Source organism: Dermacentor andersoni, chromosome 4, assembly GCF_023375885.2.
Source record: "Dermacentor andersoni chromosome 4, qqDerAnde1_hic_scaffold, whole genome shotgun sequence".
NCBI classification, from domain to species: domain Eukaryota; kingdom Metazoa; phylum Arthropoda; class Arachnida; order Ixodida; family Ixodidae; genus Dermacentor; species Dermacentor andersoni.
Genome location: NC_092817.1, coordinates 159,488,005 through 159,515,907, shown reverse-complemented (window position 1 = coordinate 159,515,907; position 27,903 = coordinate 159,488,005). Strand labels below are relative to the sequence as shown.

The window sequence follows — 27,903 nt, the reverse complement described above, 5'->3', positions numbered from 1 at the left end:
GTGCAGACAGCAGAGGCGCAGAAAAAGCTGTCAGATACAGATTGACAAAGCCGCAGCCCCCTTTCGCTTGGCAGAGCCTTTACAGCGACACTTTTAAAACAAAGACAATTGCACCCGGTAATAACAGGTATACAATACTGAGCAAGTACAAAAGGAAACCAATCAAGATTATACGATATTTGTACAATACTCCCAAACAAGAACACAGAACCTACATGCTAACGTACATAGCACCCAAAGTACTGTTCGACACGTTGAAGAGGTCAAAATTATTGCTCACATAAGGTATATACATATTCGTATAGCGCTACCAATCCCTGCAAAATATAGAACGCAGATTTTCATTACACACACGCACGCACGCACGTGCACAGCACACACACCAAAAGGAAACGGCAACGCGCTCACAGGAAGCGCCTGAAAAACGAAAAAAAAAGGAAAAGTGTGGGGAACCGAGGTCGTCTTGGGCTGTCGCCTCTCCCTCTCCCAGAAGGAATGAAGAGGTTCTTGGAAAGCAGGGACGGGCGATTCTCTCTGTCAGCATCAGCTCCCACCAGCGAGGACGGGGCGAGAAAGCGAAACGGGACTTTCCTTGCTGTCTATTTTTTCTTCGTCAGGCCAACGCCGCTTGCTTGCAGGGGCGCAGGCGAGTTCCCGCCAAATGGCGCGGGTGCGTGAGTTGCCGCCAAATGCTAGCTCTGGATGCCAGCTCGTTCCGCGTCTCATGGTAGACTAGTTGGTGCATTTCTGTTATCATGGACTGCGCATATAAACGCAAGCTACACAAAAGTGACATGGACAAGAACAGCGCAAGCCCTTTACATGCAGTGGAGCCGCCGTATCTCGCCGTTCAAGATATGCGTACTCGTAAGTGGCATTTTAATTTCACGTTGTGTAATGCATGACTGTCTTTTTCAAGTGAACAAAGGTCGCTTTGTATTGTGTAAATGGTTTTGCAACGTATGATAAACTCCTTGTCTTTCGGGCTTATTTTTTCTGACAGGAAGAAAAAAAAAAAGAGGCTTTACATGAGAACGAATCAAGCGTTCGAGAGTTGGGACAGGGAAATGTGAGACGTACTTTCATGTATATATTTCTAATATTATTTTTTCGTCTTGTATTCTCGTTAATTTTTCTCTAGGAAACACTGGAACGACACTGCTTAAATTGAAGCACAGTGTGCGAATGACCTGCTACGCTCGGAACTGTTATCACCATTCGGGAAGAAATTGGGTAAGACGCTTGTCTGGTTATTATTGCGGAAAAGTCATAATTAATTAGAAGTTGCTTTCGTTCCTTCCCACAGATGAAAAAACATAACTGTAAATACCTGTATGATATACGTCTGGTGCATTGCAGGTAAGAATGGATTGTGTGTGGCGCGCTTCACCGCTTGTGGACTAGAGTAGATCTAGGAACATCAGACAAGAAGACACGTATGTGAAACCCTGCGGATAGCCCATATGTAAGTTCTTCCTCAATTTTTCTTTTGTTGCATTTTCGTAGTTTACGTGTAATACTTTGTCACCGCGGTCTCGACGTTATGTATACCTATACATTTGTCTCGTGGCAGTCTGCGTGCTATTTTGTTTGTGCAACTATGTGTTGTATTCATTTATCGCGCTGCCTGGATGTTTTTTTTTTTTTCACTGATATTCCGACCAAAGTCGGTAAACCTATCCTTCCTGTCCTCATGTTTCCTTGGGCGGCTCTAAAGCGTATCTTAGAGGAATATTTAGCTTCAGATTCCCGCATGGAACAGATGGTGAATGACATGCTGTGTTTTCTTTTTAGAGAAACTATGTATTCATGTTTAATATTTGGTTGATTTTCATTTTGTCATTCATACAATACCGCAGCCATATGCCATTCTGTCATAGAACGTTGTTTCTAGATATATTTGTTTTATGTGGTTAAAACATTTAAAACGAGAGCGTTTCCTATCCTGGCCATTATTTTTTACAGACCACGATAACCACGTATTTGGATGTCTGGTTTAACTCTACGTGCGCTGGTTCGTGCAGGTGAACTTTTTTTCCAGATACGGAGGAACGGACACCGGTCGTGCCGTGAGCACTATTCTGCAGGGCATACTTACAAATGAAGCTGCACTGCAGTTCAGCTGGAAAGGGTCGCAGGGGAGGAAGCACGCCTTCGTGAAGCTCATGGCCATCACGAATATAAGTAAGAAATATGGCATAACAATCAGCTTTCTAGTGCACGTTGCGAACATCGGTACCAACTGCATGCTTAGTTTTTTTTTCTTCATTCAAACAAGCTGCTGCTTATTGCATCTTGCTGCGTCCAGTATTAGCATTTTCTTTAATAAAATAATGCCGTAATAAGTGAGTTCTACTTGCGGCGTCCATATTTTGCCACTGCTTTTGAGGAGTTTGTTTTGCTTCACCATATAATATATGCTGTATATGCTGTTTCTGCTTTAACCCATGTATGCTAACTGTTTTCTGCAAAACATAGACCTATCATCGTTGCCATCATGTCAGCAAGTATATGTATCATGCCATAAGCTTCCCCTCTTGCCTCTCCAGACATTTACCTATTCACCTCCTTGTGCCGCTTGGCGCGCTCCGGGCTCCGGCGCGTTCTTTGTCTCAGCGTTTCAACTCGGCTGTTTCATACAGTGCTCACGGGAAGCAACAAGACCTATCGTGGTGTAAATAGCCGCGCTACCTATAGACACAGTAGCCACTGTGTATGCGTGTTTTGCTATGGTTCCGTGTCCAGTTCCCCCTATTGCTAACGACATATAAATTACCAACTATCCGGTACTTACACGATTTGTGTCGTCCAGCCACTCTTCCTGACAGCTTCGATACTAATTTGCACGTCCCTAATATTGCTTTGTTGTCGTTTCTTTAATGTTTCGTGAATATCTGACTTATGATCTTTTTTATTGTTTCACTTCTTCAAATGGAATGCGACTCACCAACTTAACTATAAAGCGGGGGCAGCTTTCTTATATGTGCCGCTTTCTTGCAGCATCTGTGAGGAGCACGTTCCCTGACGCTTCACTAGCATCAGTGGCTGGAGTCGCAAAACGCTGGTTGGTTGGAGCAGCTGACAGGGATGGAGGCCGGAATGAAAGAAGGCGCCGTGACCCTGCTTCAAGCCCACCAAATATGAACTAGTGTTTGAAACTTGTGAACGTGTCGGTGTACATATACAATTACAAGAAATAAAGACCTGTATCAGAATCTTTTGCCTGGCATTTATGTGGCATGAAAAGTACAAAAAAGCGTTCGCTTTCGTGTGGTACTTCTATGCCGGCCACCACACAAGCATGATGCATGATGCGCATGCTGTTGTAAATGCATGATGCAAAAGCTACGATTATTCGGGGCGTCAAAAGCAACGTCGGCTTTCAGCACCGGGCCGGTGCAATGCCGACCATTATTGTCGTCAGGGCCATGGCTGGCCCGCCTGTGGCATGCGCTCGGCTGCGTTGGCCAAATGGAATGGCCCTACGGCTGGCCGACTGACTTACGTACCTAAAGCCTTGGTAGGCCCTCGTATGGGACGCCGTCGGCCAAGTCGGCCACAGTGGTCGGGCCTACATCGATTGCCGACAATCGGCCGACGTTAGGCCAATGTCAATCCCCAAAGCTGGGCCGCCCTCGGTTGCCGAGGTCGGGCCAACCGTTTTGCAGTCGGCCGGAGACGTCGGGCCGACTTTTTGCCACGGTCTTTTTGTTGCTTGGGAGAGCGTCGAAACGCCGAGTGAACGCCGAGCTGCAGTCGAAGATGCCGTGGCGCGTCCCTCGATCGAAGAGGCCAGAAGGAGGAAGTCGCAAGTGAACGACAAAAAAAAAAAGACAAAAATAAACAATTAATTCCAATTAAGGGTGAGCAAGAACAGTGAGAACAAATGTCAACACATATAATAACATCAAATTGCAAACGGTTAAGTAAACAAAACGAAAAAAATCCCCATTTACGAAGCATGCGCCGCTGATGTGATGCAAGGAACCAACTGCAAGGAACTGGCGCGACATGTAAAGTAGATATCGCGCATGGTCAAGGAGAACACCCAAATATGTTTCGAGAATAGATAAAATTGTGGAAGCACGTTTGACTGCGTGATAATCCCGAGCAAGTAATCAAGCATACAGTCAAAGCAAATTATAAATGGAATAATGAAGAACCTTTAGAAAACAGTGGAAACAAATTATAGTACATGAGAAATTATAGAAAAAAAAAAGACAATTACAAGGCCGCTGAGCGTGCGTCCCCGATGTGATATGCAATTGGCGAAATGGAATTATCTTAATTTGCTCATTTTCAAGTGGTCTAGCTTTTCTTTCTTTGTTCCTTTCATTATTGAGATACTTCGTGAAAAACCGGAGTCGCAGAAGATGTTGTGATCCCATTATATAGCGCCAACGCGCCGCGGTGCATGCAGGCCAAGATGCAGGCAGCCAAGCAGACGACAGCGAAGAGCGTAGCAATAGGTGTGCTCGCAGCGCTCTCTGCGCTTTCATTCAAAAAGCTTCCCGCCCGCTCAATACGGCGCGGCGCGCGGACGATGCACTAGCCAATATAAGCCAATATTCTAAGGACATTGTTTGGCGGTTGTTCAAAAACGTGGTTAACCTACCTGAACTACCAGCGCCTCATTGACGTATGAAGTGTAGGCATTGCAACGAGACTTCATCAAATGTAAGTTTACTAAACGCTTGTACGCATCGTCGTGCCAGTGGTTCGCGTTCTTTGTCAATACGTAGTCGTTTGAATGTGACCGGCGCTTGTTGGAAGCGACGGCGGCACACAGGCCCGGTCTAGCGGCCGCTGACAACTTGAACCGTTCGCTCTGCATTTCTTCGCTAGAACGTCTTCGCAGTCACCTGGCCACAGAGGCTATCAGTGCCGTGCGCACTTTCATAATACGAATCCGCATAGCAGCGGATGCAGCTATCGCGACATGAGAATTTGATACTGCCAGGATCACTCCGCATGACCAACACAACAGAGGCCGTATGATTGTTATTTTCTCGTAACGGCAAAGTATTTATTGGTAGCACGTGCAGTCGTCATTGTAGTGTGCTGGTTTTGTCCTGGCGGCTATCATTGTATCCGAGGCCTATGTGACAGCCGCACGCCGACGAGCATTAGCAGAGTGAACATGAGTTTTCTGTGGTCGTCATGGTGTTACCACGTGTTGCTGTATCCCTAATATTGTTCAACATTCGAGATTATTTAAGGTATGCTCAGATATTTCCTGTAACGCGGTTGCAATGTTCTCAGCTACGTGTTACTTGGTCGCAATTGCGTGCACCATATCATGCCGAAAAAGTTGCACGCCTTATCTTCCAATGCAGCAACATCAAGCCGGTTTTTTCGGCACACGTGGTCGTTCTGTCATTCGATAAGCGGGGTGATCGGTGCCTGATTGTTCTGTTATAATAGTGGGATATTCTAATCGCCGGATATATTTATTTTTGCAGTGTACTAAAGTTGTTTGAAAAGCTGTACTTCATGGCACAAATGTTGAGCAAGAATGTGACAAATTACTACGAGCATATATCAACACTGCACGTGTGTTGGAGCAGCCTGTTTTTGAAAGCTACGGGCAGAGTTAAAGATACTGGGATGAATTTATTCTGTTCAGCTTCACATGACCAGTGACATTCTCTGCAGCCATATGGAGTCCCCTGTTTTCGTTGTGCGCCCAGTGATTAAGGCAGCTGTCATGAAACCAGAGTTTTGTTGGTTCGCAGATATAGTATCACATTGTACTGATGGTGAAGAATCGGACAGTAACAAAAATTGCAAGTCACAAGAACAACTCTTTGTTGGGTGAACTCATAACCAGCAAGTTATACTCGAAGCACAATGTCAGCGGTGAGCACATTCAGCGATCATTGAAATCTGATCCACTGGTCAAGCGTGTCTGGTATTTATGCACTACTTGTCATAGATGCCAGTGTAATCGGTGGTGCTTGCATGCTTTCTAGAATGTACAACACTATTCACATCACACATAAAATCTGATTACACAAGGTTCGTGGACAACATGGACAGCAGATAGAATCTGCGACAACACTTGAGAAAGTTCCGATACATGAAAGGCACGTCCTGTGCCGAGTAATATCTTTTAACTTTTGACCCACTATGGTTTCTTAGTGGCTAAGCGCTGCGCTACCAAGCTAGTGGGATCAAATCTAAAATAACTGTGTACTGTGCACTGGATGCATGTTAAAGAACCCCAGGGGGTGAACATTAATGCAAAGTCCCCCACTACTATGTGACGCATAATCAGATTATGGTTTTCTCATATAAAGCCCCGTAATTAAGACTTTTTTAAACATTTTACATTTGTTACCTGGTGAAATGTGGCCAACTGAAAAAAGGTAAACAAGTGTGCGTACCAATGCCATTTTCTTTAATAATGTTGTACCAATGCTGTAAACGGAACGTGAAAGAAAAAACATGCACTGAATAAAGGAAACTCGCAAAACAAGTAAGAATTAAAGTTCTCACAGTTCATTAGCGCATACAGAATGACTTAAGATGTACGAAATGGACAATTTTAGGTCGTGCACAGCGCCAATGTGATACACCAAAACATCAAAGTATCTTGTGTGGACCAAAATATTGTAAAAGTTTTTCACCAAGTCTTCGTCAGACAATGGCGTAGCCAGAAATTTCGTTCGGGGGGGGGGGGGGGGGGGGGGGGGCTCACTTTGCAGCTCGGCCTCCTCCTTATAGAAATTGTCGAGGGATCAAATACATTAAACATGAATAATAATTGCGTCGTCATTGCCGAAGATGCTGCAAACGAATTCTTGAACGCTACGCACTGTCAAGACAAGTGCAATATGTACTTTTTCATAAAAGAATGTACTCGTATGTCTCAAAAATTGTGCCCAAAATAACTGATATCAATACTTCTATGTTTTCTGTATATTTAACAAGTAAAGCAAATATCACACGAACTTTACAACTGTATCACTTTCAAACCAGCAAAGCAGTGCATGCCGCTGCTATGAAAAATGTAGAGGCCATGAAATGAACAAGTTGAGGACAAATATTTTAATAAGACTTTGTTAGCCTCCCTCCATTTCTCTCATTTGCAGCTCTCCCTCTCTCTCTGTCATACAAGAACCTTGTTTACATTTTTGTACATATGCAACGACCACGGAAAAATCTCAGTGATGCTGTCCTTTGTTAGAATGTATTGCGCAAGAGCAGCTGTCACTGGCCGTGTATTGTAATTGCTCAGAAATTATAGTCGCAACACATATAAAAAGCAGTTCTGCAAAATATACGAGGGCGAATCAAATGAAACTGAGCCAATGTGAATATATGACAAGAGGGGCACTTTATTTAAAAGTAGTCTCCATGAGCATTTAGACATTTGTCCCACTAACGAGTCGCGTGATTCCCGTCTCATAGAACTCCTTAGGTTGCTGCTTCAAGAAGTCTAACCGAGTCTTTCATGTCATCGTCGGACATGAATCTAGTTCCCTTGAGCTGTTTTTTCAAATGCTTCAAAATGTGGAAGTCGCAAGGCGACAGGTCTGGGCGGTATGGCGGATGTTGCAGCGTTTCCCACTTCAACTTTGCCAGCTTTTTATTAAGCACGTCAGCGACACGCAGCCGATCCGACGTTGCACAATATCGGAAACTATTGATAGTTTCTCTAGGTTTAGCAAATTCGATCAATAATGGCCCCTGACGATAAAAAAAAAAAGTCGACATCTTTCCAGTAGAAATGATGGCCTTTGCTTTACATGGAGATGGTGAATTCAAATGTTTTCACTGTAAGCTTTGCCGTCGTCTTTCAGGCTCGTAGTAGTGGCACCATGATTCATCCCCAGTTACAAGTGCAAACAAAAATTCCTCACCCTCATTGTGATACCGGATTAAATGAGTCAAGGCAGCACCGAACCTCTCTGTCTTCTGGCAGCGGTTCAATATCTTGGGTACCCATTGCTCATACAAGAGCGGATAACTGAGGTGTTCATGAATTATTGTGTGACCTGAACCTTGATTGATGTTCACATGCCCTGCCAATTCATCGATGCTTATCCTCCGTTCTTGTCTAACCAGCCTTTGCAATTGTGTTGGGGGTGATTGCACGGTGGCTTTGGCCCAGTCTTGGATCGTTTTTGCAACTTTCATGTCCTTCTTTGAACCGTTTGCTTCAACGCTTAACAGTGGCAAATGAAATGCAATGTTCAACGTACATGACAGCCATACGGTGACTAATTTCTTTTTGGGAAACATCATCTGTCAAAAACTTCACGACACCACCCTGTTCAACTTTTGGAGTGTCCATTACGTTGCACAACCATGTTCAACCCAGTGTATGCGAGCATTAAAGAACCTTGACCTCACACCTGCGTGTCACTTTTGTAAATAAGAGATGCCTCTGTACCATGTGCACACCTCGCAGATAATGAACCGAACCATTATTGCGCAGGGTGGGTTGGCTCACTTTGATTTGACTCTCCTTCGTACATTAGAAATGTGAAGATACAATGGAACATACAAATGCCAAGATACAGCTTGATAAAGGGCAAATATGTGTCTCTAGAAACAAAGTTCACAGCATATATACACAGAATGTCGCAACAAGATATTTAAATATATGTATAAGCAATAAATCTGTGTTTAAGAAAAAGCCACTGTATATGGTGCGTCAAACAAGGCAAATAAACATGTTGCGCAACCACAGATTCAGAGATCACAGCTCCCCCCACTCCCCCTGATTATCGCGCACGGCAGAAGGTGGCGCACTTCCTCTTTGCTTTTCTCTCTTGCGCACACAAGACTGAGCCATCATCGTCGGCTCACCCATGCGCCCCCCCCCCCCCCCCTACGCCTTCACTTGCACATACAGCATGCGGCGCACGGTCATGATGTTACCGCCCCTAGATTTTATATGGAACATGAGGATGACGGCAGGAATGCACCTGGAGTGTCCCTATAACTGCTATCCCAAAATATAATAAGAGTATCCGGCAACTGAAGCATCCCGTGGCCCATTACTTTCCGCAAAAGAAGTAATAAAATCAAACTTTCACCATGCGACAATTCGCTGCGCCGCGACAGTCTTTTTTTTTTTTTGCTTTTGTGGCGCGGGGGGCACCGAAATGAAATAACGCAAAGGAAAGCATGTTGGCTACAATCGAATGCCTACTTTGGGAACCTAGTGTGGCTACCGAAGGAATATAGAAGAAAACGTGAGATGCATGGTACACAGAGAACCATACGCATACTGCTCGATATCCTACACCGGCGAGAAAAAATTTTCCGGAGAAATTGCACTCAGGTGAACGCATTGCAATCTTTGAGTCCCCGTGGTGACGGCGGCGAGCGACCATGCATTGTTTATTTTTCTCGTCTGCTAGCCAGAAAGCGTTCAAAACTCTGCCAGGCAAAAATCCACTTGGCCAAAGAAAAACGAACGCGCATTGAAGTGCGCTGCGCGGTGGTTGATGCAGCCGGAGAAAAACGCATGCACTCTGGCTGGTTCGGCAGCCCACAAGTAGCGAGAAAAAAAAAAGGCTCAATGTGACCTCGCGAATAGAACTCCAAGTAGAAAAATAAATAAGCACTTAGTTACCTTTGCTGGCTTTAGTGTCTTGACATGGATGCTTTGGCGCAGGATAAAAAAAGGTTGATATTCTTTTCTGTGACATGATGGCACAAATGAACCACCACAATGCTTCATCTCATCGGACCTCGCTGCGTGCTTTGTCAACTTGTCTGATAGTGTGTTGATTTGGCTTCTCTCGTTGTATGGTGCGATGTACGTCTTTAGAAAAGCCAATGTACCTTTGGCGTCAAATGTTTATAAAATTAAACCCATGTAGTTTCGGCATTGAAAATCTAAAGCACGACTTTGTAAATGTCAATGCACCTTTCTCATCAAAAGTTTGAGTACTTTATGCCCATAAAATTTCAGAATCGAAATCCAAGCACTGCCTAGATTCCTCGGCCTCCGCAAGATGCCGCGACGAGCCCACTCGCCATCCAAAGGCCTTTGAAACTTCGTGCTCGGATGGAGTTCCTTGCGTTACGATATGCGACTCCCGGTGCATGGGCGTTGCCACGAAATCCAGCCCGATTTCACTATGTTCGCACTAAAATGTCTTTTTGGGCATGAAATGGACATTCTAGACAAAATCGAGCATGATTTCTGGTGCCGGGGGTTGTTTTGGGTCGGCGGCGCATGACAGCACGAAAAAATTCAAAAGAGGGGGGCTGCAGCCCCATAAGCCCCCCCCCCCCTCCCGCCCCTGGCTAGGCCCCTGTCATCAGCTTATCAAAGTCCAAACCCAAACACGGTCACCGGGTAGATATTGCACATCGCGTTGTCAAAGATTGTAGCTTCAGCTGTCAGTCCTTTGTTGGTTCTTTATGCGCAGGCAGGCAAGCTGTTGGGCTTTCAGGGTACGCTCATGCATTCTGCCTGTAGGAGAAACTGTTAAGCTACAGTTGACTTGGATTGAACTTCGTGGTATTGAATCAGTTCAGTTGACAACTTGCTTTGTGCTGGCCTTGATGTCTGAACATACTTGACAACTTTCCTAACCATGCTATCTTCAGCATTTGCAAGTTTGAGGTCATCCAGATGCGCTGTTGATGTTACCAAGGCCACGAGTTCCTCTTCAAACTGTAGCCCACCTCCTTTCTGTCGTGCAGGCAACCAAGACAAGGCATCTGCTACCTTGTTTTCCAAGGTTCAGCATACTGCACTTCAAAATTATAGCACAAGAGGCATGTTGTTTACCTTGCGATACAGAGCAGACGGTATCCGGTACTCCACGGCGGCTGCATTTCGATGGGGGTGAAATGCGAAAACACCCGTGTACTTGGATTTAGGTGCACGTTAAAGATCCCCAGGTGGTCGAAATTTCCGGAGTCCTCCACTACGGCGTGCCTCGTAATCAGAAAGTGGTTTTGGCACATTAAACCCCATAATTTTTTTTTTTATCCGGTACTATGAGTAGACAGCAGTGAATCCAGGGCGTACTGGTCCGTTTTTATACTAAAGGGTTATTCCCCCACAGGCACACGTGCGATTTCTCCCATGTGCAGAGCTACGTCAATGCCTCATGTTTGCCAGCCGAGTATTTCTGCTCAGCTGTAGTCAGTGTTTGTGCTGCAAATGCAGCGGTGTGTGTGCAAGGTTTCTCAACTTGCTGCAACACTGCATCAAGGCGATAAGATGTAGTTTGAGTGGCTACAATAATCCGAAGGTGAGGGTGAAACATGCACAAGATCCATGGGAGCATAGATGTGTGGAAGCATGCTTGAATCGAGTCCACATTGCCAATTCACAACACAACATTCTGTACAACTCTTAAATGATTTGTCAGACATTGGTGAATATTTGTGACTTGCAGAATTACATACTTTATAAGTCATGTTTTACTTGTTTTTCTTTTTCGTGTCCTTTCTACATTTTTGCAAGTCACAAATTATAAACATTTCATGAGTTATGAATGCAGCTGCTATATTAGTATCAACAGCAGTTGTTGGTTCTCTTATTCTCGGCAGTGATTTGCTATTGGTGTCATGTACATACAGTGGGCCCATCTACAGGGAGCACGCCGTTGAGGTGATATGAGGGATAACACAGTGTGCTCTGCGTTATCTCCTGGTCATTGCTGTTAGTGCTTTTAAAATGATGGAAGTTATTCACTACGAAATTAATTGTCCTGGATAATAAAAGCACGTAATGCTATAGACACTGTCTCTTCACAAATACTATAAATGGTCACTTTGTGCGTGTGTTGCGACGTGATCTGCCAGACTGGCTTGTGTGAAAGAGGCAGTTCTTAGAGGATAAGATGTGTAATAAGCTAGTGTAGTAAGCTGCCTTTACAAGCTAAGCCATTGATGAGTCAATGCAGTGATCGCATGGGCTCGCAGCGACTGACTGCATGTACATTTATGTACGGCATTGCATGATGTTTCTATTTTGCTGCTGTTGGTTCTGTATGTGCATTTGTTTGCTTATGTTTTTTCAATTTTGCTTACTGCTAACAAACTTTCTTCTAATATAATGTGTGAAAGGTGGTGCATTCGGCCTGTTTAGGTGTAATACATGAACTGCACAACACTCTTGCAGCAAATTTTAAATCATTAATGCATCTCTTTAAATCACAATTTCAGCCAAGTACTATTGCAGACACATCTGCTTAGTAGACATCCAACATATCATCATTTTCGATGTAATTGTTCCCAAAATATCCACAGAAATCTGCCACTAACCAGACCGCAGGTCTGTTGATGAAGAGTAGTTGGCACCATGGAGACAGTCGAGGACGTCGTCAATGCGAGGCAATGGGTAGACATCTTTCTTGGTAATGCGGTTTAGATGACGATAATCTACGCAGAAACGCCATGTGCCATCTTTCTTTTTAACAAGCACCACAGGCGGCGCCCAAGGGCTCGACGAAGGTTCAACAGTGCCTTTGGCAAGCATCTTGTTCACTTCATCTTGAATAACCTTATGCTTTGAAATATGGCCGACGATGAATAGGACTGGCATCACCTGTATTTATGGGATGCTTAACAATTGAAGTCTGGCCCAATTGGCGATTGTTGAGGTCGAAGATGTCGTGGTAGGAAACCAAAAGGTGACAGAGCTGTTGCTTGTTCAGGCAATAGGTCCGCAGCAATCACGGGACGAAATGTTGCGTCAGGGCAAATAGCATCCTGTGGGCATAGTGAAGAATCTGAGCAGACGTCTATGGAAAACGTCGTGATGTGGTCATCTCCGATAGCACAGAGCATTGAAACCGATATACCTTTGGGTAGAACTTCCTTTGTCAGGCCAAAATTGACGACGGGGAGGCATGTCCGGTTATCGGTGACGATGGAGCAGGGCACAGTGATATTGCACATCAAAAGGACATCAGGAACAGGTGTGGCGACGTAATCACCATTGGGCAAAGGAAAAGATGATAGCAAACCAACAAAAGTCAAGGTTTTAGGTGGCAGGTGGATGAAGGCGGTCGTACTAAAGTTGTTTGGCAGTACAGCATGAATATGCGCGAGTAGAGGAAGTTCGACGAAAAGGGTACCGGCAGAACAGTCAAAGCTGAATGTGCCGTAAGGAAGTCGAGTCTGAGAATTAGGTCATAGGGACAATTGGGCAGCACTGTAAGAAGAACAGGAATGTGGTGGTCGGCGATACATATACAGGAAGTACACATTCCAATGGCATCAGCACTGCTGCCATGGCCACGCAAACGTCTCGAATAGTAGGAGGCGTGAGAACCTTCCTTAGTCGACAATGGAGGTTACAACTCATTATGGACCCCTGGGCTCCGGTATCTATTAACGCTGTGAAAGGGACTGCGTCAACATGAACATCAAGTAAGTTCTGGTTGGTTGGGAGCGTCAATGGAGAATTTCGACATGACGAAGATAATGCAGCAATATGCTTAAATTGCACATTAGCATTGCAGTAATATTCCGCACTCTAAGAAGGATGTTCTTAAACGAACTAACAGGAATTCCGATAAATGTTTCTGTAACTAAAGCCCCTAACTGTTCTAAAAGTAACATCCCCTCTCTTCTCCTAGGCCTGCACTCCTTCTCTCGGCTTCTCCCGGGCGCCCGACAGTGGCGGCAGCTAGGCCGAATACACCTATCAGACGTTCCCAATGTTTGCCCCTTTGGCACACAGTGCCCTGCGCACCTGAAGAATTTGGTTGTTGCATCTATGACAGGAGAGGTTCATGAATGAGTTACTTCAATAACTGCTGGGATCCATGTTGCACTGCTTTATCGAAGCTCCTTCCACTGCAGTCACTTCGATTGCAGTGTCAACGGTGGAGGTGGTGGCCGCAAGCGAGCTAACGGAGTGTTTTTTCTCGAACGGCACCTTTTGATTAGCTTCATTTGAACTTGAACGCCGCCAAGAGAAATTGTAACAACATACACTTTGTATGTGGATATTTACCTTTTATGTTTGTAAAACACAGATGTGGCATCTAGGCTTTATATGAACCTATGGTGGTCTACTACTTCCCTTATATATTGTCAAAGGTGCGTTTGCTCGTACTACAAAAAGGCTTGGTAATGTATCTGACGTTTATTTCTTGATGCTATAATGCCGAAGGATTTGCCTTTCAAATTGGACTTCGTTCAAGTGATCCTAAGATGAAGAAACTAAGATTTGGTATGGCACAACTTTTTTGAGAAATTATGCAAGGAAGGAAAGAAAATATACATGACGCCATTTCACAAATAATTTCGGACATAAGAACTGTTGATATGTCAGCCCGCCGTGCGTGTGGCCATAACAATTTTATCAACGTTGAACGTTGAAAATGGTCTGGGTCATTGCGCACCCCTTCGTTAGAGTTTTCTTTTTACCCGACCTATCCGCATTAAAAATGTTTTAATCAGCCTAGATTTGCATGACATCTTTGAACCCAATATAATTTTGGCTGTGTTTAGCAGATGTCTGCATTCTGATTTATTATTCGTGCAGCTATGGCGTACTCAAGATATAGCTGCCGTTACTGTGCCTAGGCACAGTAACTGCCGACTTTGGCAACAAATAGAAATATGTGCACAAATGCGTGCTACATAAAAGTTAGACCTGCACTGCGAGTAGCATGAACAGCAGGGGCTCAAACAATGAGAACCGCCATTTTAGTCTGGAGTTCGTCAGCAGAGTCCAAGTCAGTCCAGCTTCGAGTCCAGCTCGAAGGTCGGTGCCCCTGCTAGCCGATCGTAACAATATATACATATGAATGTTTCCTAGTAGAAAAGACACTTGTGAGTCGGTGCATGTCATGTGCATTTGTTATTTTAATCCTCTTTGTTTTTAATTGCGCTTTCACAGGTAATTTAAAAAACTGTTCTCTAAAAAAAAGATACGTTATACATAGTATAGTTAAAAACATTACAGTTTGATATTGCTGGCAAAACTACCTGCTGGAAATTATTAGCCACTAAAGCGGCAAAATAAAGAACTGATAAGACGCACATTCTGTCTTACTGCGTACCTGCTCAGTTCTCTTTCTTTCTTTTCTCTTTCTTTCTTTTTTTCTTTTTTCCGTGAATGTAAAATGCATATTTACACTGCACTGTGTACTTTAGGTGACAGCATATGAGCATATGGCAGGACATAAGAAATCATTGTTTAGCAAAACCTTCCAGCAGTGTTCAAAAATACTTTATGCGACTATAGAAACTTCATCAGGCATAAGAACATGCAATGGCCCTTAGCAACGACCCAATATTTATGTGACTCCTTCGATGTCTTAATATTTATCATAGCTGCACTGTGGTTCACAGCATGGCCAGTGCCTGCGTGGCATAGTTAATAACATTCATTCTTGCTTCTGATCCTCTACTCTTGACGCCTCCAGTGCGGCCTGTGCACCAGCTCTGTCTGTGTGATCCCTCCTACAATGTCGCACTGACGGCAGCACCAGCCATGCCAATGGTAGAGCTAAAATTTTTTAATTCTGGGGTATTATGTTCCAAATCACGACATAATTATGAGGCATAATTACGACATAATTATTACCGATTGATTTTGACCTTCTAGGGTTCTTTAAAATGTTCGCAATACGCAGTATACGGGTGTTTCTGCATTTTGCCCCCATTGAAATGCGGCCGTGGTGGCCTGGGTTTAATCCTACACCCTCAGGCTTAGCAGCACAACACCAAAGCCACTACGCTACCACAGCAGGTAGTAGTGGAGCTCATCCCCCGATACTATTAAGGTTTTTCATGCATATCCTGTTATCACTTTTATGTGTGTAATTTTTTATATTGTAGCTTTCTTCATTATGTATGTGTACATTTCTTCTTCAACTTACATTAATTTTCTTGATTTTTATCTAGTTACCCCTTTTCTGGTACTATTGTCATGTGGCTGTGCACATAATTACTTATCACTGATTTATTTCCTATTACATTTGTGCCTTTCTGGATTTGGTAACACAAGATGTTCCTCTACAGTAACTGTTTGTGTGACTTTGTGTTGTAATATATTTTGTAAGGTAGGTTCATGCACAATACAAGAAAATTTCCTCCTCACCGACAGCATGGTATGATAAGTGCACTTGATATAAACTCAAGCTGGATGCAAATTTGCAATTTCTACTTAACTTTACAATTGTATTACCATCAACTGGCACGTAATTTATAATTAGATGAAAAGCACATAATTTATGCATTTCATATTTGGTTATGGAGAACTTTAGCAGTCCATGAACGATAAACCTGTGGCAAGCCTTGAAAGGCAACACATTTGATGCACTACACTTCCTGTTGCCTTCCCATGTTTGCTTTGGGGTGACCATAGTTGCACTCAGCAATGTTAATCGTCAGTGGCATCTGTTGGAGTCTTGATGGCATCTTGCCAGGTGCAAGCTATAAGTCTCTTTCATTCGGTGGCACTTTCTCGACTAGTTCTGCCATGTGCTATCTGTGATGTGGTGGGAGTATGTACAATGAGAGCACAGTGCAGCACCTGTGCGCCTCGTGGCTTCTGGAAATCAAGAATAGTGCAACCACAGATGGGAGCCTTGGGTGGTTAAGCTTTTTTGACAGATGTGCATATGGAAATGTGAAGAGTATTTCTATTCGCTATCACAATAATTTCTATCCTGCTTGTACTATATGAAAGGGTTTCCATGAATCCTTGTTTTAGAGCGCAGCTCTGAGGTGCCCGTTCCTGTGTTTCACATCGGCGTCGTCCCTTGGCGTAACCCCGCCGCCTCTTGCCACGCTGTCTCTTGCGATCTCCTGATTAGCAGGGCAGTCACACCACACTTTGCTCCATTTGCAACTTACCGCATGAGACAGATGGTCTCCGCCAGCCAATATATTGCGAAATGAAAACATGTTAGAGTTGCGCTCAAATTTCGGAATAGGGACTATCGTAGTTGGCTGTGACTTCTTTCTTTCTTTGTTTCTTTCTTCAGAAAATGTGACATTATAAAAAGCGATCAAATTAAAGCAAATTAATGTGTTACGAGGATTTACCAGTGTGTCGTGACAACTGTGCAGGCATCAAACCTGTTCCTCACTTCCTTATTCCATGACTGACTGTTGTCCACGCACTGACATTTGATGAGTGCAGTGCCATATTGTCTCCTACCAAAAGCTTGCATGACACCTGCACTTCCAAAGCAGTGAATGCATGGGAATGGTGAACTCGTGCAGAAATGGTTCTTGCACGATGTCAAATGAAAAAGCATGGTAACGGCAGTGACTACTGCCCCGTCAAGTTGAGGATGAAAACACTGTAGTCACTGTAGTAGGCCTGTAAGTTCAGACAAATTAGACATATGCAAGTTGTTAGGGTCTTTTAGGCTGCGCATGCTAGAGTGCTGATTGCATGGGGCTATCTTGCCTACAAGTGTCATTTGTTCTTTCTTTGTCCTTTTTGCAGGGAGCCCGGAGATGAAGCCAGAGACGAATTGCATGACACCAATATGTATGAAACGTCACCACCCACCACGGTTAGATTGTCTACAGCAACCAGTCCCTGCTCAAGTGCACCTTTGCATCAGCCCTGTACAGCGACTGAACACCATGCATGTTGGATAGTTGACCGTATCTCCCTCATCAATGTGTTTCTCTTTCATGTAAAAATGGAGCTGCGAGAAATGCCAGGGCAGAGGGGACAGCTGGCTCTAGTTGGTGTGCCAGATGAATGGTTGTTCCGGGAAAGTGTGTTGCCAGAACAGTACGATCAAGCAGTAGCAGCCGTGTACTGGCTTCTCAAGAAGCATTTTTGCATACGTTATCTCTCTATTCATCCATTTTTATTGTTAGAGCATGGTTCGGTCCTCAGCAATGGGTTCCAACATAGCCCTTCCATCAAGTCATTGAAAATCGACTTCAGTGAATCTGCTGCCACAGAGGCCCTCTTTGCCAGTTTGTGTACCCTGAGAAACCTAGAATCATTGGAATGCTTGGCACCAGGGCAACATCACAGCGAATTTCCAACCACTGCAGCGATGCTCTTGCGAGTGTGTCCATACTTAACGACCCTCAAGATTTCTGAATTTTGTATGGAGGACAAACACATGGCCACTGCTTTTGTTGCAGCTCTGAAAGAGAATTCAGCGCTGAGAGAGCTATCTGTACACGCTTCAATATGTGAAGGCAGCAGACACGAGTTTGCAGAGTACCTGAAGACCACCAGTTCATTAAACATCCTCAGCGTTGTAGCAGGCAATGATGAAAGGCAAACCTGCACCTGCTGGATGGCGGAAGGCCTCCTTGCCAGCAAAACTGTGAAAAAACTGGATCTCAGGAACATTCAATTTGATGAGAGGAGTGCCGAGCGGGCAGCAAGAGTTTTCACAGAAAATCAAGTTATGCAGAGCTTCAGCTTGGTGTGCTGCTCGCTGGGACAAATGCATAAGAGTGCTCTTTATTGCTGGCATGCATCACTCTCGAGCAATGAGACACTGGAAGAGCTCCGGCTTCCTATGGACATTTGGAGTACATGTCAGTGGACCGAATTCATTTGGATTACATCGAGGAGGTCATCTTTGAAGAAGCTTACTATTGATCGAGGCAAAGATCGCAAAAAGCTGCAAAGTCTGTGTGAAGTTCTCAGAAAAAGCGGTGCAGAAACAAAAGCCTCTCTTGGGACTGACATATTTTTTTTCTCTGGTGGGAATATAATTGAATCTGCCGCACTCACAAGTGTCTCTTTGTTTTGTTTTGGTGATCAGCTAAAGCAGCTGTTGTGCCAGCTGCGGACATCTAATCACATTACATCCGTTTGTATTGGAGTTGGAACAGGTGATGTTTCTCTCTCTTCAGCCGTTGCCGAATACATCAATGTGGCACCATCACTTCGAAAGTTGCGTTTGGAGTTGCTTACGGAATCTGGGGACCTGGCCAATGACACAAATAGATCATGGAAAATACTTGTCGAGTCGCTATCCAAAAATGTGACCCTGAGGGAGTTAGAAGTGTATGTCAAATTCCGCCCTAGTTTTGATGAATATGAAGAACCAGATCACGGGATCCAAGACATCAAGGATATACCGCATGAATTGGAGAAACTTGCTCAGGTGATTAAGTCTGGCCAGAAGATACGAAGGGTGCACTTCCGAGCGGAACATACAAGCCACATGACTGCCTTCCTTTCGGAGTTAGCCAAGGACATCTCAACTGAGTTCACTCTTGTCACTGTAACTCTAGCTGGTTCTTTGGCAATAGAGTCTATGGCAGACTGCTTCCTTGTATGGGAAACAACACGTCGAAACTCTGGGCTGGTCACACGGGCTGCAGAATTTGTCTCCGGGCACAGACTGGACAGGTGAGCACATTCTGACCTTTTGTTTTGATTCAACATTACATTTAACTTGATATTTAGCAACAGTTTCAGACGTAGTGGAAGTGCACACTTCACGGGGCAGTGTACAGTCAGGTGCTTTTGCAGCATAGTACTGGGGCTTCCAAAATCCTTCATTGAGCAATTCATGGAGCTGTGCTACAGGACTAAAATACTGTGATGGTCAAGCTCATCAACTACGTCGCTAGTTCTACCACTGACCATAGCTGAGGGAGGCGGCTGCAGAGGGCAGTGGTGGCACCGTTAGGGGCATTGGTTGTAAAGCAACAAATTAGACATCGGGAATGCCTAAATTAATTTGTTATACTGGCAAATTCATTGTAGTGGTCCTCACTCCAAAGGCTGTCACAGTGCACACCAATGATAGGTCTTTAGCGGGTGGACACACGGAATCCTTCGTTGTGCAGGTAATGTCATTGTAGTAGCGTTCATTGTAGATGTGTTTGACTGTGCTTGCAGTATACACTGCAAAATATCCAAACCGAATTCTTGTATACTGTCTGAAACAGTGATCATGCTTATGTATTTTCAGCAAGGTCCACATGACTGATGAGCAACATAAACAGTCCAGCTGACTAAGGTGTCATTTGTTCCATACATTCCATATTATAGAAAGCAAGTACTGCCCATAAATATTGGCAACGCAGGGCGTGAGGTCTACTCTAGCCAGTTGCATAATAATTGCTTGGATTTGAGAGGTTACCCAAAGCTCCAAACGGTTGATGACTAAAGAAACTGATTCAATGTTATCCAGCTGAAAGTTCTTTTATTTCTGCTTTTTTAGAAAAGGCCTTCAAGAGGCCCTCCAACACTTTTCAAGCCGCTGTTTTTCGGTCATGGGTTGGGAAGATTGATGGTTGGAGAGATAACTGAAACAAGAATGACAGTTATAGGGGTACGCAGTCCGAAGTTATTCAACCAATAAATTAAAAAATAGAAGAAAAATATATGTACCCTCAACTCAAATTTTACGTCGTCTTCTGTCCCAGTTACTCTCACCTACTGATGTAACCCCTCGCTGCCAATGGTGAAAGCTCGAAGCACCTACTTAGGAAGTTCACACTTCATGGCTGCCTACAATATCTATATTCACAGGCTCCACTGCACTGATGGCACTGTTACGGTCATTACCATGGTAACGAACTACCTTTGAGCATTCTAGCACATTTCATGTTTGCCACTACTGGTCGAGCATGCTGGGACTGTGCAGTGTCTCTTCCCTTCGGTTCAGCACCATATGAACAATACTGATGAGCGTGTACTGCACATGCGAAATGAGGCGACCAGGCTGCTCATGAGTGTGCATAAGAGAGAAGGTTTTCAAAAGAATGGAAAGTTTGGCGAGTTGGTCTTGTTTCATGATAACGGGGCAGCACAAATGACAAGGAAAAAGAAAGAACTGCACAGGACGAGTGTTGAACCTAAACTACATTTTATTCACAGAAAATGCTTGGTTAAATACGCACAAGGAAGCGAAGTAACCTTGTTGAAAAAAAAAAAAAAAAGGTTGGATGCGTGCGTAATGTTTTACTAGTGATTTTGAACTAGCGTGGCACGATTTGTACCTAGTTTCAACATACAGGTTTTCTTGTACGGAGCATTCACTGCCGCCCCTGCTTGCATGATACGATGGTGTGCTTCTTTTTCTTTTTATATGCCAAAAACCCTGATTTAGTTTAGTGTTCACCTCTGCTCTATGTGCACTGTTTGGATGTACTGGTAGCATCTGACAGCTCTGGCATTTCCTCAATTCTGGAAGATTCCTTCAGAAACTTTTTTTTTTTGTATATGCACCAAGGTCACCTCAATGCACAGCCTTTAAGTGAGAAGTGTATTGCTATGCTATGGCAAGGCAAGTTTATTGTAGATGTGACAATGATTGCTGGAGGCTTAGGCACCAAGTCATTTGTTGTACAGGCAAACATCGTGCTCATCTTTTTGTGGCTTGTGCACCGAGCTTAGTACAGTAGCCTGCACCCTCAATGTCCAGATGTGGTTTCAGTGCTGGGTTAAATGTATTAAATAAAAAACTGCAGCCACTGCAGCCTGTCAGCTCTCTGCATAGTTAGCTCATATAAAATACCCAGATAGCCAGATACATCCATTAGATGTGCATAATATGGTGCACCTTGGACATTCAGTACATCCATTAGATATCCAGATTTATTCAGAAAACCTTTGTATGTATGGAACTATGGATCATCGCAAATACATGCAGAACATGCAAGCGGTACATTGTGGGGATGACAGGGCTGGATATGTGTAACATCTAATTGACCTCTACAACATCCTCTAGCCATATCTATTACCAGGGTGTCTACCAAGCGGGAAAACTGGGAATTCTCAGGGATTTTGAGTAGTCTGGAAGAACTTGGGGAAAGCGGAGGGAATTTGTGCCTCTATCAGGGAAAATTAGCTGTAATTTTACTGAAAGGGTCGAAAGTCGCGGTAATGCTGGCTCGAGTAACAGACAGAAATTGTAATGAATCATCTTTGATGCCGTGTAGTCAACAGCCGACTTTCTGGATTCCCGATAATTTGGACGGCTTCGTGCCACCACCACGTACCCCGTAAAGTCAATGTATCAGAACGTCTGAAATTTCAGTTGTGAGAACTCTTCGCCGTCTGATTTTACGGACGTTTTGCCGTGACCGCAGGTCCGAAATGGCATTAATCAAAGCCACCGCCGCTGCCATTTTGATTACCTCGCTGCCTCGAACCAGCGCTCTAGCACGCAGATCTGCTGGCAGCCGTAGCCACCGTGGCAACGCTAGACCTAGCTGCTTCGACATTCGCTATGAAGCTTCGTGCTGTTGGGTGCTGTGTTTTTTATTGAAAGAATTCGTTGCTGTCAGCAATGGCTCAGACTCTGCCTTTGTGGTCTTTGCGATTGGCTTAGAAGCTTGGAAAGCGCGGTGCATTGCATGCCGGTTTCCGAAAGTCAGCTTCGCCTCCGTACAGAAATGTTACTTGGTGAAGCATACGTAAAAGTATTGCAGTGAAGTATAACGAGCGTGGGAAGAGGCTATTGGCACGGGACGCGGTATGTATACCTTAATTAGACATGCGTGCGCCCGATATTGCCTGTCACAGTACGAGCACTGATATGCCTAATACGTGTACCGACAGGGCTTCAGAACGTTTTCGAATGTGCCTGTGGCGGTTTGAGTTCCTAAGGGCAGTAAATGACATGTATTTATTTTTTACAACTGGCCAATTTTTCTAACGTTTTCGCGGCCCCTAGGGAGTTTCAAAAATTGGACGTGAACTGTGCAACTGACCAAGAAGATGCTTCAACTGGTCCGTGGGGTGAATGAGTGGCGGAAGGAGGACAAGAACAGAAAGGCCCTACGCATTGAGGATTGAATGGGAAAGGAAGCGTGCTGCCACCATTTTGAAGGAGCTTCAGCTGAAAAAACTGTGTTGGCTGATGCCAAGACTCAGGTGTCCCTCATCCAAGCCAATATCCTGTGGTTGGGCAGCGCAACCCAGATGAAAGACGAGAGGAAGTACACAATACAAGCTCAGACTAACAACTTGTTTATTTTTTCAAACGAGACTATAATACGCAGAAAATGTAAACACGTGTGCAGTGACGTTTACAAGGGTGTTAGCCTATCTTGCCATTCAAAAAATCAGTTTCTTTATCCTGCAGAGGGATAGAAGTCTGGCTGACGCATGTGCCTGAGTTCACATGCATGAAGTAGGCTTCCACAATCTCGCGGTTGATTTGATTCATATCTTTATACAATATTTCCGTCTGTTCAAACATAGGTTTGTATAAGCAAACTCTACAATGCACGGCCAGGTTAGAACCTGTTTCATTCCTGATCACACCTTGGTGCTCCCTAAGGCAGATGTTAAGGCAGCGTCCCGTCTGCCGAAAGTACTTTTTGCCGCACCAAAGTGGAATGACGTAGACCACTCCCACCGAGCTTTACACAAGCTGCCCCGAGTGTTTGACGCGGCATGTAGCTTTGGAAGCCTGTTTAGATCTATTGACAAGATTGCAAATCTTGTTTAAGGAGTTCTTTGTTGAAAAGACTTCTTGAACACCATATTTCATGGCTGTCTTTTTTACCCATGCCCCATCTGATGTACATAAGGGATGACTGCGTACTTTTTAACTTTTTCGATCTGTGCTTCCCCTTTTTTTATTCTCTTTAGCAGCCCTTCACATATTGACACCATAATAGATTTTGGGAAACCGGCCTTCTCTAGACGATTGAGTTGTTGCGAAAAGCTCAGATTGCTGAGGTAGTGGCATGACTTTCTAAGTGCAGAACCCAAAGACGTCATAGCAATTACTCTTTTCACTAGTTTTGAGTGTGCCGAGGCGTAGTTTAGAATTGGTTTGCTTGTCCTGGGGTTATATTGCCAGCAAATATGTTGCGCTGTTAATCTTTACTGCAAATACAAAAATTGAATTTCATTATTACTCGGCAGTTTATGAGTAAACCTGAGACCCATTTCTTCTTTATCAAAGGCTGCGAGAATAACTCCAATATCTTAGGAACTGGTTGAGAGCGGATAACTACCAAGTAGTCTTCCACAGACGTGAAGCACATGATCAATGTTCCTGTTAATACGCTCTCGAGTGCCGTGTTCAACAGTGCTGAGAAAGATCCCGCTAAGAATTGGTGCGACCTGAGAGCCAATGCAGAGCCTCTGCTTCTGAATCATAATTTCTTTATCCTAGACAATGAATGTGGAATTTAAATAAACCAAGAATTCGAGAAAAGACTGAACCGGGATGCTGCTCTCATTTCTAAACTTTAACTCGTCGTTTTCCATAATGCAATCTTTGATTGTCTCGATCAGCTGATTTCTAGGAAGGGAATAACATAAATCTGTGACGTCGATGCTGAGCGCTGTGCATGTTGGATACACCCCTTCTTGTAAAAACCTAACATCTTCCGAGTTATTTTTACTTTGAATGGGTCTTCTAGCTGGAGCCGTGTTAAGTTCTGGGTATAAACAGAAACTACGTGTTGCTATGTGTTTCTCTCAGACACAATTGTGCATAAAAGTTGCGCAGGTTTATGCGTTTTTATCATAAGGAAAACCTTAAGGTTCAACCCCTGACTTTTGTTCACTGTACCAGATAGACACTCAGTGTTGAATTCCAGCAACGATTTCTTTTGCTTGATCTTTTACTTTCTTAGGTTGAATGTGTACATTCTTTAATTTTTTGTCAAAGTGGCTGAGGCTTTCTCAGAAAACTGTGCTTCTGTTAGGAGGACGAAGTACCCTTCTTTATCAGAGGTCAGTACTTTCACTTCGTTTTCTCTTAAAAATTGCACAAAGGGTTAAATCTTTCGCACTCTGCCATTCTGGTTTCCTTGTTGTCTAACACGTCAACACACTCAGAAATGCACCTGAATTTTTCATTGTTTTCTACATGCTTGGACACTGATCTAACGGCGGCTATCTTATTGACAGTGTCTAGGCATGGCTCTAAGCAGAACTTTGGGCTTAATTCAAGAATGTTCATGTGCTTATCTGGAATGGCAATATTGGTGAGGTTCAGCACTTGGGTTGTGGGCTTCGGTTTCTTCGCCCTGGGGGGTAGGGTGCGCCGGACGTTGTTCCAGAGGAATTTTAGCGAAGACTGGCTTGACCTAGACCACTCGTAGTACCGATGGCACTCTCATTGTCTTCCTTTCATAAAAGCGCACACGGACTTGAGGCAGTCTCTCGGCAACCTGGCCTGGCTCATCCATTCGGACCGCAAGATCTTGCAAATCCTTCTGGTGTGGCCAACCGAGGGGCGGAAAATTCCACACAGAGCCATAGCTTCTTCTGGACACGTACCATGGCAAAGATGCCAAGACGCCACCCTTGCACGGCACTCACACGCGGCTATTGTCGCGGCCAAGTAGGCCGGGTCATGACTTGGATAAAGATAGGAAAGAGTTTGCTTCTGCAAACCTATGTTTGAACGAATGGGAATATTGTATAAAAATATGAATCAAATGAACCGCGAGGTTGTGGAAGCCTACTTCATGCATGTAAACTCAGGCGCATGCGTCAGCCAGACTTCTATCACTCTGCAGGATAAAGAAACTGATTTTTTGAATGGCAAGATAGGCTAACGCCCTTGTAAACGTCACTTTACACGTGTTTACATTTTCTGTATAATATAGTCCCTTGTTTGAAAAAATAAACCAGTTGTTAGTCTGCGCTCGTATTGTGTACTTCCTCTCATCTTTCGTCCGGGTAGCACTGCCCACCCATAGGAACATGTTCAGTCACCAACTCGCCCAGCTTGCCATGTTAATTCAGTGAAACACAACACTGAGGCATTGTGCGTGGGCTGAGAGTATACCTCAACTGTTGACTTACGAGCTGTTGAGAGAGAATCTCAATTGTGACAAAGTTCGGGCCTTATATCACTGAGCTTGCTATCATATTAGTGACGGAATAGTGTCTCAAATGCGATTATTTGTGGATGACTGCATCCTCTATAGAGTATTCACTTGTGACCGTTATGCTGAGATGTTTCAGTAAGACTTGAACAGAATCTCAGAATGGAACTGCGTCAAATGGGATATGAATTTGAATTTGTCTAAATCTGTTCATATGAAATTTACAAGAAAAACCTTGATATGCAACCATAGGTTATTAGGAATGTAATGTTGGAACAGGTATCCGAATTTAAATATTTAGATGTTTGTTTTGCTCCCGCTTTGAATTGGTGCCATCAAGTCGATTACGTCACTGCTAAAGCATGCAAACCCTGGGATTTCTTCGCCGAAATGCAAACACTTTTCCACAGTCATGTCGGGACATTTTGTACAAGACGAGGTCAATTCTGGAATACGCGTGTACGGTTTGGGACCCACCTACTCGTAGAGATAAAGATAAGCTGGAGTGGGTGCAGAACATTGCCGCTCGTTTCGTATCTGGCATATGCGGGGCTCAGTACAGTGAATTGCGTATGAAGGAAGCACTCAACTGGGAATTGCTGGACACGCTCCGTAAGAAGTTGAGTCTGAAGTTTTTCCATGCTATTTATTATTCAGCTGTTCGGGTTGATCGCAAAAAGTTTGTGCAAGAGCCTTGTTATAGATCCAGTCGTGTTACCATGATTTTAAGGTTTGTGAATTTGCGACAAAAACTGAATTGTTTAGAATGTCTTTCTTTCCTAAAACCATTAGGGAATGGAATAGACTTCCAAGTGATGTTGCGAGGGTTGAATCAAATGATGCTTTCTTTTTGATGTAGTAGATTGTAGATGTGCATTGCTAAGGGCTTTACCTTCTTTTTTGTTTTTCCTCTTTTCTTATCACATGTAACACTGTCCAGGAGCAGAGGTGTCTTATGTATTTCTTGTTGTACCCCCCCCCCCCACTGTAACGCCTTGGTGCTGTGTGTTTCTTAATAAATAAATAAATAAATAAATAAAATAAATAAGTTGATAGAAATAGTTCATATTCGAAAATATTTGCATCTGCATGCATCTCCTTTTTATTCGTATTTGAGAATGTCCGACTCCATCTGCATTTTCTTTCAGACATATTTGCAGTGCATTGTACTACCCCCCCCCCCCCCTTCTATTCTCTTTTTGAATAATATAAACACTACTCCTTAGTATTCAAATTGGATTAAGCCGTAAAAAAAAAAGAATTTTCGTATGCTTACTAGAGAGTGACAGCATCGGGCGATATGGTTTCAGCCCATCTTGACATAAAACATTGTTCATCACTCAGGGAATTTTTCAAAGGCACTCGGGGAAAACCTGGGAAATTCAGGGAATTTGGAAATATCAACTTGGTAGATATCCATATTAACCACACTTGCATCCAGAGGACATCCATTGTACTATGTATGGCTGTATCTGCAACATCTAATATATATGCACATTGACATCCACTGGATGTGCAATGTACTATTTTTGGCTGTTTCTTATATTAGTCACGCATGCATGCACTGGGTTTCTTCAATTTGTTTTCCTAGACTGCCCCAGACTGCTTGAAACGCTATTACAGCCAGTGAGTGTTGGCGTACGCAGCTTCTTGGACAGTCTTGGACTGTATGGGATAACAAATCAAAGACGTGACACTACTACTAAGCCAAGAAAGACTCAAGTTGTCACCACCAGCATCTTTATCGTGAAACCTCTTATTGGTACCAACTGTTTGGCAAGTACGCAATGATGTATCTATTCGGTTACCCTAAAGGCCCGTGGGGGCATTACATAGGGGGGAAATGATAACAAAACGAAGATACATTGTAACTCATTGAAAATAACTGTAGCTGCAAAAACAAAACAGAAAAAAAAGAGAATAGGAAGAGAAAGCGCAGTACAAGACAATGAATCTAGTACATACTACAGCTAACAAAAACTGCTAGCAAATACACAATGGTGCAAACATCGCAATATAGATTCCTGCACACATAAGTGAACGTAAAACAACGGAGCGAGAATTACAATGACCAAATAGCCCAAAAGAGGCTCTGCAGTTTTCAGGCCATCATCATCATCATCAGCCTAGTTACGCCCACTGCAGGGCAAAGGCCTCTCCCATACTTCTCCAACTACCCCGGTCATGTACTAATTGTGGCCATGTTGT

At 43.9% G+C, this 27,903-nt stretch overlaps 2 long non-coding RNA genes across 3 annotated transcripts in view; both read left to right on the top strand.

Annotated features, from left to right (window-relative positions):
• The first annotated feature begins 268 nt into the window (after nucleotides 1-268).
• Nucleotides 269-3,215, top strand: LOC140217392 (uncharacterized). 2 transcript variants are annotated; one of them, XR_011893949.1, is made up of 5 exons: nucleotides 269-867; nucleotides 1,004-1,233; nucleotides 1,360-1,465; nucleotides 2,025-2,184; nucleotides 3,001-3,215. It is a non-coding gene; the product is annotated as an uncharacterized lncRNA (long non-coding RNA). The 2 variants fall into 2 exon arrangements; XR_011893948.1 differs by having other exon boundaries at nucleotides 1,307-1,465.
• Nucleotides 3,216-3,725: 510 nt separating this feature from the next.
• Nucleotides 3,726-27,903, top strand: part of LOC126537990 (uncharacterized) — a 38,698-nt gene continuing 14,520 nt past the window's right edge. Inside the window, exons 1-2 of the long non-coding RNA XR_011893947.1 lie at nucleotides 3,726-4,677; nucleotides 17,402-19,291. This is a non-coding gene — a long non-coding RNA (uncharacterized lncRNA). The remainder of the gene's footprint in view (nucleotides 4,678-17,401; nucleotides 19,292-27,903) is intronic.